At 59.3% G+C, this 12,286-nt stretch overlaps 1 protein-coding gene and 1 long non-coding RNA gene across 2 annotated transcripts in view; one reads left to right on the top strand and one right to left on the bottom strand.

Moving 5' to 3' along the window:
- Window positions 1-12,286, bottom strand: part of LOC134565399 (zinc finger protein 239-like) — a 56,813-nt gene that overhangs the window by 19,717 nt on the left and 24,810 nt on the right. The window lies entirely within an intron of this gene.
- On the top strand, window positions 8,662-9,755 carry LOC134565413 (uncharacterized). Its single transcript, XR_010083900.1, has 2 exons — window positions 8,662-8,869; window positions 9,247-9,755. It is a non-coding gene; the product is annotated as an uncharacterized LOC134565413 (long non-coding RNA).

The following is a 12,286-nucleotide window of genomic DNA, read 5'->3' as shown; positions in this document are numbered from 1 at the left end:
GACTATGCCGATGGTGGGGGTGCTGAAAGCCTCTTTGGCCGTGCTCCAGGGTCGCCTGCCCTCACGGCAGGCAGTTCCTGCTGTGGGGGCGCAGGGACCCCTCCGGTGGCAGCCCGGTGCCGCGATCCCTTGAAGCCGCTCGCAGTCGCGGCACCTCCGCCGCCGGTGTTCCGGGGCCGCCCGACCCTGCAGTGCGTGCGGGGGCCAGAGATGGCGCCGTGGGTGGAGGATGTGAGTCTCGGTGGTTACAAAATGGCGCTGGCGGCAGTGCGCATGCTCCATATGGGGCGCCACCATCTTGTTGTACGGAAAAACACAGGGAGCGGCCATTTTGTTGTACAGAAGAATTTTGCAAGGAGCCGCCATTTTCCTGTGAGGGCAGCTGTGCTGCACATGCGCAATAGCGCTGCAGGAAATTGTCTAAATTCCTGCAGTGTTCAAACACCTTTCATTTGTGGGGCTGCTGTTCAGAGCAGGGAGCCTGCTTGCAGCACTGGGGGGGCCTCTGAGAGCCTAGTTAAGTCACTGGCAGGATGGAAGGGACCCCTCACAGGTTTGTGGGGACCGGGCGCGGGGCCGTTCTCGGGTTTGGCAATGTCAGGGCCAGCTGCAGGTCCTTTTCATCTCTTGCGACAAAACCATCCAGTGGTACCTTTGCAGTGATTCTCCTCTACTGATGGCTGGAACTGAAAAGGCAAATTGAGGAGCATCCTCTGAATGCAGTGGAATGTTGAAAAAACAATCTTTTAAGTGGATGACAGCAAGAGGTCAGTCTCTTGGAAAGAAAAGGAAGTCCAGGTTGTAAATGCCTCATGTCTTCTATCATTTTGTTGATCTTCCTCAAGTCATAAAGCAGTCTCCAGGAATCAGAGAAGTGTTCTGGTAAACAACAAATTCTGGGGAATTCCGAGGACTATTTCCAGGTTTGGTGTGGCCTTTTTGTAGCTGTTTGCTCACTAATTTTTTGACTTGTTCACTTACCAATTTTTTTTCTGTTCAAGAGGCCATAGATCTATCCAAATGAGCCGGTTGGTTTTCCACCATGACCTAATAATGATAACCTAATAATGATAACCTAATAATGATAATAATGATAACCTAATAATGAGTGGCAAGCATCCCTGTTGTTTCCATTAGAATCCATTTCCATCTTTGCTCTCCACTGGGACATCGTGTCTCTCCCCCATAGTGTGATGCGCTTCTTCACCATGTAGGGACGGACAGTCGCTGTCTTTCCCTCAGGACCTGTGACAGTAATCATGGATTCACTTTGCATACTCCGTGTACCTCCTCCAATCCCTGTGAGAGCATGGTCAGGTTCCACCAGATTCCAATCCCTCGGCCAAAACTCATAAGAAATCACAGTGACATCTGACCCTGTGTCCAGCTTGCCTGTAACGCGAACTGTTTTACCACGGTGTGTCAGACTGCAGGTCTGCTCTGGCGGTGCACTGGTGATATGTTTTATCCAACGGCCATGAGGGTTAGAGCTTTTAAAAGGCATTTCTGGGTATCCAGATCGCTTATTTGTATTCACTGGCAATGCAATAGCAATAGCTATTGGTGTTTTGGGTTGAATTACCATTGGAACATGGTAAGGAAGAGCTAAAACCCTCAGCTCTTCATTACAATTTGCTGAAACCACAGCTGGAAGAATGGAAAGTCCAAGAGTTTTATTACTGTCCTTGCCTATAATTAGAAAGTCTTGTCTTTGTTGTGAAATACCAGTAACTCCTATGGGAATGCATTCATGGCAGGAGTTGTTTAAAAAACGTATCAATTTGGAAGTTGCCAGTTCACATCGTGTCCCTGGGGGTAATAAGTCGGGGTCCCTTGGAAGCTGTCTGACAATGTCACAAACTGCTCCTGGCTCGGGTTTTCCCCAGGTCCCTTCAGGTTGTTCAGGTGTTCCTGGGATTGAGCTGCCATCATTGGTGTCCCCATGTGGTGGCACTGTTTTGTGCAGGGCCTCAGGGTGTCCTCGGTGGCTTCTCGGCACCGCTTGGCCATTGAGAGGCCACCAGGGCCATTTGGGCTAAGGGGGCCACCACGGCCACCGTAGCCACCATTGGGACTCAAGAGGAGGTTGTGGATGTCCCCAAGTGTCACCAACAGGTGACGCATGGCCAGGCGGGCACTGGCCTCAGACAGCCACTTGGCCTTGGCCACTGTGGTCACGAAGTCCTGGAGGACATCGGGGGACGCCTTCTGTTCCAGCTCCAGGACTAAGTCAAGGTGCCCAAGCTGGCACTGTAGCTCTCAGGTGAGCCCCCTGGCTTCCTCACACACAACCTTCAAGTGCCTCAGCAGCCCCAGGGCCTCCTCCCTCCACTGTCCCCTCCTGGTGGCCACCCCCACTAGGCTGGTGGCCAACACAGCCTCTTCCGTTGCCTTGGTGGCCATCACCGAGGCCTGGGCCACTGGCGCCTGCTGGGCTGTGGCCACCAGGTTGTCCCCAGCTGTTCCACAGCCAGCAGTCTTGTCCTGAGGGTCCCAGATGGGGTTGGTGATCTTGGCAGGGTCCTTGTCCTCCAAGGCTCTGAAGAGCTTCAGGACCTCCCCAGCCAGCTGGTCCAGGCTCTTCACGAGCGCATTCACCGACTCCCACCAGGCTCTGGCCGCAGCTCTCACATTGGCCCAGGTGGCCCCTGGGGTGGCCCCGAGGGCAGCCAGGGCCTGGCTCAGGGGTATGACACCGCGCTGGCTCAGGGAGGTGACAGCACCCTGGTCCAGGGTGTCCCAGAGCTGCCAGGTGAATTTCCTCAATGCTGCATGCAGGGACCGTGAGGACATGTCCCAGTCCAGCCTGGCCACAATGGCCGCCAGCTCGCCCAGGGTGGCCACCATCCTCACCAGCTCCTTCAGTGCCTGGGGAGGGGACAGGTGAGGTGGCACTTGTGGCCTCCTGGGGTAGCCCCCGTGCCCTCCCAGGGTCCCCTTTGTCCCATCCCTGGAGGGCTCAGCTGTCCCCTCTGTCCCTTTGTCAGCCTCTTGTCCTCTCTGCCACCCCCCGCTGTCCCCTCTGCCATCCTCGCTGTTCTCCCCTCCACCCCTCTGTCACCTCCTCCCTTCGTCCCACACCCTCCTGTTCCCTCTGCAACCCCCTGGCCCTCCTGCCATCCCCTGCGTCCCCCTATCCCCTCCTGCCCTTCCGCGCCGGGACTCTTCACCCAGGAAGAGGTGATGTCACCATCCCAGCCCCGCTCTCCCACCTGCAAGGCCACCTGAGTGCCCACAATGTCCCCTGAGTGTCCCCAACAAGGCCCAAGGGTCCCCCCGATGACACTGCGGGGACATTGGGGACACCGTGGTGACCCAAAATGCAACAGGGGACATCAGGGTGGCCCCAGTGTCCCCCAGGGAAAGACCCGGGGGTGTCCCCAAGGTCCCCTGGGGTGTCCCTGTGTCCTGGCAGTGACAATGCCACCCCCAGAGGGGGTTTGGGATCCCACGTGGGGTTCTGGGGTCTCAGGTGATATTTTGGGGGGAGAGGGGGGTTCCAGGTGAAGTTTTGTGGATCCTGAGGGGGCTCTGGGGGCCCTAGGAGGGTTTCAGAGGGGACCTGGAAGGGTTTTGGGGTGTTCTATGTGAGGTTTGAGAGTTCAGATGAGGTTTCGGTGGGTTTTAGGGGGTCCTGAGGAGATTTTGGGGTGTCCTAGGTGGGGTTATGGGGGTCTCAAGTGGGGTTTGAGGGGTCCCAGGTGAGTTTTGGGGGTCCCAGGTGAAGTTTGGGGGTCCCAAATGAGTATTCCCAAGGATTTAGGGTTTCCTAGGTGTCCCAGATGAGGCCCCAGGGAGGTTTTGGGGTTCCCAGGCACCCAGGTGAGATTTTGGGGGGTTCCGCCTGAATCTCCCCAGGAATTTGGGAGCTCCCACCTCCCCTTTTCCCCCTCCCCACCCCTCTGAACTCCACAGACTCCGGAACTTTTCACTTCCCTTTTCTGTCCCGGCCACACCCACGGCCCCAGAGGTTCCCAAACTTCACCAAAACCCCCTCAAAATCCCCCCAAATCCCCCAAATGCCCTCAGGTGCCCGCGGGGGGTGACCCCGGGGGTTTTGGGTTCTCCATCCTGGAGCTCTGAGGGCCGAGTGCATCGAGGCTCAGAGGAGTGAGGGCCCCACATCCTGATCCTCCCCCATGGAGCAGAATTCACCTACCAGGACCTCAGTGACCCTTTGTGGCCAGGTTTAACCACTCGGAGCTCGGATTTATCCTCCAGGGCTCTGTTTGCCCTGCCAGGACCCTGATTTATCCCCGTTCATTTTTCAGAACCCCACTTGACCCCTCAGAGTCCTCATTTATCCTTTCAGGACCCATTTTACCCCTCAGGACTCCACTGATCTCCTCAGGGCTCTGATTTCCCCTGATTTGGAATTGGGTTTTTGGGATTGTTTTTGGGGATCCAGCAGGATTTGGGGTCTGGGATTTGGGATTGTTTGGAGATCTTTGAGAACTGGATCTGGGGTATCCAGCAGCATTTGGGATCTGGGCTTTTTTGGGATCCAAGATCTGGGATTTGAGAGCATTTGGAATCATTCCTCAGGATCCAGCAGGATTTGGGACCTGGAATTTCAGATTGCTCGGGATCCAGGATTTCATTCCTTTGGATCCAAAAGTATTTGGGAGCATTTTGGACCCCCGTTGTCCGCAACCCCCCCTCGGATGTCCCCAAAGGCTCCTTCTGTCTCTCGTTCCCAAGCCCCATTGATGGCCCCGCCCCTTTGCCACGCCCCATTCCTTCCCCGCCCTTTCCTGCCACACCCAGACCACGCCCCCTCCTCCCCCATTGGCCACCGCTCCTCGGCCCCGCCTCCTTTCCCAACGCCCCATGTCCGGGCCTTTTGTAAACCCCGCCCCCTCTCCACCACGTGGCTTTCCATTGGCCGCCCCAAGCGGCCACGCCCTCTACAGGCGCGGCTACAAAGCCGATCGGCGTGGATTGACAGGCACGGCGCAGCGGCGGCCCCGGGGGGTGGAGCCAGCCCAGCCCGGGCAGGGCCCAACGCGGGCCGGGGGTCCGAGGGGCTCGGGGCTCGGGGCGTTCAATCAATGGGGGGGACCGGGGGAGTGCCAAGGGGGGGCGCACTGAGGGGGTCCCATGGGTGGGGGAGGGGCAGTGAGGGGGGGAGGGTCTTGCCGCACTGGGGGAGCTCATGGAATAGGGCGAGTCCCAGCACTTTGGGGGCATCAGTGAAGGGGGGGGCAGTGAATGGGGGGCTCCTAGTGCGTGGGGAGGCCCCGGTAAATTCGGGGGGGGTCCCTGGTGATAACGGGGGGGTCCCGGCTGATAACAGAAGGGAGAGAGACAGGACCGAGCCCCAAGGGAGCCCCCCGGTGTTGGGGACCCCCTGTGCCCCCCCCAGTCCCGCTCGGGGCCCCCCAGTCCCGGCGCTGTTCCCGAGGGGTGAAAGAGGAGGGGGCCAAACCCCCGGGATGGGTGAGGGGCCCCCACCTCACGTTGGTTTGGTTTGTTCTTTCCCTTCTTGGGGGAAATCAAAGCCCTGCACGGATGCTCCGAATTAGGGCTAGGAGCAGTGACGGCTTTGCTCGGAGCCGGTGGCAGCGAACACGCAGCGCTGGGAAAGGCGGGCCGGGAGGTGCGGAGAACTTTGTTGGTGTTTGCAGCTCGATGCCGCCTCGGGCCCGGGCCCGGGCCAGGGCTGTTCCTCATCTCCGCCTTTCCCCTCACACAGCCCGGGGGGCCGTTTCGGGAAGCGGCGGGAGTGGAAAACGGGGGCGACACGGAAAACTGGGAGATCTGGGGGATCCAAAGATAAGGGCAAAGGGTGGATTTGGGGTCTGGAAAAAGTGGGATGCTCGAAAAGGGGGTGCAGGAGGGTCACAGACCACTTATGGGGGTGCAGAGGGGTCCCGGTGCCAGATGAGGGGGTACAGGCGTTGCCGGTGCTGGAGAAGGGGATGCACGAAGATCACGGGACCCAAGATGGGGGTTCAGTGGGGTTTCCCTGCCCAGAAAAGCAGGTTCTGGGGGGTGCCCGGTAATGGAAGTTCAGGGGGTCTCGGTTTTGGGGGGGTCCCACTCACCTCTCGTCGCGCCCCCCGGCTCCCCCAGGAGCCCCAGGAGCACCCCCACCCCCAGCGCTGGAGCCATCGCAGCCGTCCCCGCTCGCAGCTGCCGTGCAGAAAGCGAAAGTGCCCGAGGGAGCAGGGAGGAGGGGAAAAGGGGAATTCCAGGGCACTCACCTGGATCCCCCTTCTGGAACCCCCCCGGATCCCTCAGGGATCCATCTGGGACCCCCGGGCCGGGCTGTGCTGAACTCCCGGGCCCTGCGCTCAAACTCTGCCCGGAACCCGCTGGGTTCGGCCCAAAGCCCAGGAAGCACCGGGAGCAGCGGATCCAATTTTTCCTGCGGGTGCGGCTCCCACCCCCGGCGGAGCAGGACTGGGCGCTGGGACTGCGATCCCTGATTCCCAATCTCCTGCTCTCTCTCTCTCCTCTCCCTTTCCTTGGGTGCTCATCACTCCCCGAGCGGCTGCAGAGCCCCGTGCCCAGCTCGAGTTTCCCGGGAAAGGGAGGCCTGGGGGTGCGGTGCCCCGGGCTGGCCGGGAATGGGGGTCTGGGGGTCCCCGGGTGAAGGAAACAGGGGATGCAGGGGCTGGAAGAGGAGGATACCCGGGAAAGGGGGTGCAGGGGGGTGTCAGTGGGGGATAAGGGGGTGCAGGGGGGTCCCAGTGCCTGGGAATGGGGCAGCGGGAGCAGAATCCGAGAAAGGGTGGAGGCTGCCGGTAAGGGAATGGGACAGACTGGGAAAAGACCCCACTGGGAGCAGAACTGGGGCACCAGAGATCATACTGGAATATACTGGGACCACACTGAGGGCTACTGGGAGCATGCTGGGGACAACTGAGGTGTACTGCGAGAGGCTGGGAGTGGTTTGGATCATCCTGGGACTGACTGGAATAATACTGGGAGTGACCAGATCCATGGTAGGGGTGAATAGGTGAATAGGGGTGAATAGGAGAAACTGGAATAATGCAGGGGGCAACTGGGATCATACTGGGAGCTGCTGGGCCCATGCTGGGATCATACTGGGATCATACTGGGACTGACCTGGAGTGGCTGGAATAATACTGGGAGGATCTGGGAGTTACTGGATTCATACTGGGGGTGATTGGGATCAAACTGAACTCATACTGGGAGTGCCTGGAGGTTACTGGGATCATACTGGGGTTGACTGGACTTGCACTGGGAGCAACTGGGACTACAGTGGGTGCAAATGGCACCATAGAAAAGTGTGACTGGGTTCATACTGGAACTGACTGGGGCCACGCTGAACTCTCACCCGGAGTGACTGAGACTGAACAGGGCTGCACAGGGGATGACTGGGAGCTACTGGGACCATGTTGGGGGAAACTGGGATCATACTGGGAGCGATTTGGAACATCCCGGGGGTGACCGGGAACCACTGCTGGGGCGGCGGCGGAGCTCGGAGGCGGCCCCAGCGCAGGTGGGAGCCGCGCTGGCTTCTGGCGGGGCTGGGCCATGGCTGCGGGCGGAGGGGGCGGCAGGGGGCTGTGGCGGCTTCCTTGTGCCGTGTGGGCGCCGTGTTGGCCGTGGCCTGAGGGCGCTGCGGGAGCGGCTGCCCGCGCTCTCCTTCCCGCCGGGGCCTGAGCAGCGCTGGCTCGTCCCGGTTCGTGTGGGTGGGACAGAAGCGGCTGCCCCGTCCCCGGACGCTGCGCTGGGGCCGCCTCCGAGCTCCGCCGCCGCCTCACCGGGCTCCGGCCGCTGCCGCCGCTCCCGGGCCCGCACACGCGCTCCGCCAATGGCGCCTCTGCTGCCACACGGCCCACCGGGGGGCGGGCCCGGCCCCGGCCTGCTCCCCGCTCTGCCCAATCAGCGCCGCACAACCACGACTGACGCCACAATCAGCCAATCGCACACAGCCAGCCCCGGGCTCTGCACACGGCCCAGCCTCGGCCCGCGCTCTCAGCGCCCCCCGGGCTGTGTGAGGGGAAAGGCGGAGATGAGGAACAGCCCTGGCACGGGCCCGGGCCCGAGGCGGCATCGAGCTGCAAACACCAACAAAGTTCTCCGCACCTCCCGGTCTGCCTTTCCCAGCGCTGCGCGTTCGCTGCCACCGGCTCCGAGCAAAGCCGTCACTGCTCCTAGCCCTAATTCGGAGCATCCGTGCAGGGCTTTGATTTCCCCCAAAAAGGGAAAACTCCAGCCCGCTTGGGCTGATTGCAAGAGGGCTGAGATTTCTGGGAGAAAACTCCCAAAGTCGTTTTTCCCCAGAGTTGGGAATAACAAACCAAACCCTAGTGAGTTGGGACCCCCACCCATCCCGTGGGGTTCTGCCCCTCCGCTTTCATCCCCCGGGTACAGCGCCGGAACTGGGGGGGCACAGGAGGGGCCCCAGCCCTGGGGGGGGCTCCCTTGGGGCTCGGCCCAGTCCCCCTTCCCTGGTTTATCATCCGGGCCCCCCGTTATCACCAGGGACCTCCCCCAATTTACCGCCCTCCCCCGCCCACGCACCGGGACCTCCGATTCACTGCCCCCCTTCACCGGCCCCCCCAAAGCGCTGGGCTCCCCCGATCCATGAGCCCCTCCCCCGGTGCGCCAGGACCCCCCACTCACAGCCCCTCCCCCACCCATGGGACCTCACCCCCCCAATCTATGGGACTCCCCCCACTCACCGGGACCCCCTGGGGGTGGGGTGGCCGAGGACGTCACTGGCGGGTCCGGGTTGTGCCCGCGCCGTTTCCTCACCTCGGTCCGCCCCGCGACATTTCCGCGTTGTCTCCGAGTGCGGCTCCGCTCGCGTTCGCCTCCAAGCGAAGTCCCCGAGGCGTCCCCTGCGGCCGTGGAGCCCCGCGAGGGGCAACGACTCCGGCGCGGGGTGGCGGTAGGGGACAGGGGGTCGCAAAGGGGACAGGGGGGCATGGGAGGAAGGGGGGAGGTGACAGAGGGGTGGAGGGGACCGAGCGTGGCGGGCGAGGGGGGCAGCAGGGGGGTGACACGGGGTAACAGAGAAGATGAGGAGGGTGGCAGGGGGCGAGGGGACCGAGGGTAGCGGGTGGGTGGGACAGCGGGGGGTGGCAGGAGGGGACGGGTGGGACAGCCGGCTGTGGCAGGAGGGTGGCAGAGGGGATGGCAAGGGACAGAGGGGAAAACTGAGCCTGCCAGAGAGGGGACAGAGGGGACCCCGGGAGGGCACAGGGGCCATCCCAGGAGGCCACAAGTGCCGCGAGGTCCCTGCCACCTCCCCTGTCCCCTCCCCAGGTGTTGAAGGCGCAGGTGGCCGTGGTGGCTGCCCTCGGCACGCTGGTGGCCACCTTGACAGCAGCACCGAGGTGCGCATGGCTGCTCCTGTACCCAAGGTCCCTGCACGCAGACCTGAGGACATTCACCTGGCAGGTCCAGAACATCCTGCGCCACCGTGGTGTCACCTCCCACCACGATGTCCCCCCCTCCACCAGGCCCTGGCCGCCCTCGAGGCCGACCCGGAGGCCCCCTGGGCCTGTGGCCGTGTTGTAAGAAATAGAGGTTATGAAGGCCCCACCTTGATGTTAGTTCTCCCATGTTGTCTCGTTCTGTTACCAACTGTTATTCTCAATGTTGTGTAATAGTTGTAATTACTGTATCTTACTTCTACCCCAAGGATTCATTTATGTACCCCCTGCCCTCCTACAAGTTACCGTTTATTGTATCCATTGCATTCATCTGTGTAGGCCGTGTTCACCTACGTGTTTGTATGTTGCAGTCCAATGTATTCATTGTATTCGTTTGTGCTCCCTTTGCTCTCTCATGTGTTACTGTTTTTTGTACTCACCCTGTGTACCCTCCTGTTCCCCTGTGTGATGTTGATCCTCCCCAAAGCCCCCTCCTCTTGTTTTTCCGTCGGGAAACCGCCTGCTGCTCCCACCATCTCTGCTCTGCTCTCCATGTGGCCTAAGAGTGGCCCTGCCAGCTACCCATACCTCACAGAATGGCTGCCCCACAGACAGAATATGCAAATGAGCTGGCATATAGCCAAGTTGAGTGAGAGAAAGCTTTAAATCAGCCAACCTAGAAAGAGTTCTCACAAAAGAAACATAACACCTGATAAAGAAAAGATGTAGCTTTCAACAGAGAAGAGCTCAGAAGTGTCGCCCTGACTTGTACTGAACTCCATCAGAGTAGGACCCCTAGAATCTGAGCCATTTCACGGAGGTCTTTGGACGTTCCCGTGAGGACGAGACCCCCGGACCCGGTGTCTACGACAGCAGGGACGACGCGCTCTTCCTCTTCGACGTTGACCTGGGAGCAGCGGAGGTGGCGGCGTGCACCCCTCGAGCCCCCACCCCAAGGCTGAAATCTTTTAATAAAGGCTTTTAAAAAGGAGAAGAAGCTCTCCTGGCCCTAATTTATAACAGTGTGACAGTCAAGGTCAGCACCTGGCAGGAATCGGTGAAGGTGCTCAGGGCTGTGTGGTCCCAGCTGGCCAAGAAGGGCACCAAGCTCCACACGGCCTGGAGGAGAGCGGCCATCAGGACGGGCCAGCAGGTGGAGGAGGCCCTGTGGCTGCTGGAGCGCTTGACAGACGCGTGTTTTAGAGCCACCGCGTTACCCTGGGAGCTGCTGCACCAGCTCAGGGACATCGAGGTCACGCTGAGCAGGATGAGGGAGGTGACCCCCCATGCCCTCGAGGCCTCGGTGGCCACGGCGGCTGAGGCCGAGCAACCATGTGAGGCCAGCGCCCACCTGACCGCGCGTCACCTGCTGGTGACACTTTAGGACATCCACGGCCTCCTCTCGAGTCCCTGTGACGGCCCCAGTGGCCTTGCAGTGGCTGAGCGGTGCCAAAGAGCCATCGAGGACATTCCAGGGCTGCTGGGGGGACAGAAACGTCCCGTCATTGGGGCAGTGACGCCATCAGGGGAGTCGCCGGTGGCACAGATCCTCTCCTCTCTCCCTGCATGGTGTTTGAGACAAATTTGGAGAATTTTCTGGGAGTTTTGGTTGAAACTGTCCCAAATTCTGACGGGAATTCGTGGGCTGACATCACTGGGGACACTCAGGGACACTCTGGGGTCACTCAGGGACGCAGGGGCAGGGGGGTGAATGAGCCCCCTCAGTGCCTTGCAGGAGAGGCAGCAGAGCCAGGTTATAAATGACAATAGAAATGACAACAGAAATGACAATACATTATTGACTTTCACATTCACATATCAGCTTCTGCATGTTGTTATTGATCACAACAATTTTGATACAGTACAATTTATAATTCCTTTCAGCTGCTTTTTGGTATAACATAATCTATCAGTTTATGTGTACACTGTGTAGCCTACAGAATTGGTAGCATAAAAAATCGATATTAGATTATATATTTATAATCCTTAATCTAGTACTAATATACTCTAATTATATTTATAATTACATTATTATGATATTATAATCTAACAATATAATTTATTTAGAATAATTTATAATATTAGATGTTAAAATGTTATATTATTATCTAATCAATATTATATTGTAGGCCTGAGCAAAATATTAAAATAGAGACTTTTCAATGTTAAAATGCTTTTATATTATAACTATTATAACTAACTATATAATATTATAACCACCTCAGAGAATGGTGTAAAACAATTCTGTTGTTTCTCACACCTGCAGGCTGGTGATGACAGTGACAGAAACCAGAGCGCCAGAGAAGAATTTATTAATTTACCAGGGAGTGCGGAACTACAGGATGGGACCAGGGGAAGAAATAAAATACAAGGATGTGATGTACAGGATATCCTGCAGAGAAGTCAGAGGTTGGAACCAATCAAGAGAGTTCCTGGAACATCAATCTCCGCTCCCCCCATGGGAGAGCAGAGAGCTCTGCCCCGGCTGCTGCTCTGGGGCGGTGCCGTGACTGCACAAGGTGCCTGTCCCCTGTCCCCTGTCCCCTGTCCCCTGTCCCCTGTCCCCTGTCCCCTGTCCCATGACCCCTGTCCCCTATCCCCTGTCCCTGTCCCTGTCCCTGTCCCCCCCTTGCTGTGATCCCGGCGGTGACAGCGGCGGGCGCGGGGGCCGGACCGGCGGGGGTTGAGGGGCTGCACCCGGACCCGCCTGTTCCTCGAGTGTCACCCGGGCGTGTCCCCCCATCCGGAGTGTCCCCAGCGGCCACGGAGCCTCGAGAGGTGCGACAATCCCCGGCGTGGTGTGGGGGAGGGGACAGGCGGGACACGGAGGGACAGAGGAACAGAGGGGTGGAGGGCACCGAGGGTGGCAGGGGGGACAGCGGGGCTGGCACAGGCGACGATGGAGGTGGCAAAGGAATGGTGGGGGGGAG

The sequence above is a fragment of the Prinia subflava genome, unplaced genomic scaffold, assembly GCF_021018805.1.
Source record: "Prinia subflava isolate CZ2003 ecotype Zambia unplaced genomic scaffold, Cam_Psub_1.2 scaffold_47_NEW, whole genome shotgun sequence".
NCBI lineage: Eukaryota > Metazoa > Chordata > Aves > Passeriformes > Cisticolidae > Prinia > Prinia subflava.
This window is presented reverse-complemented; position numbering and strand designations above follow the sequence as displayed.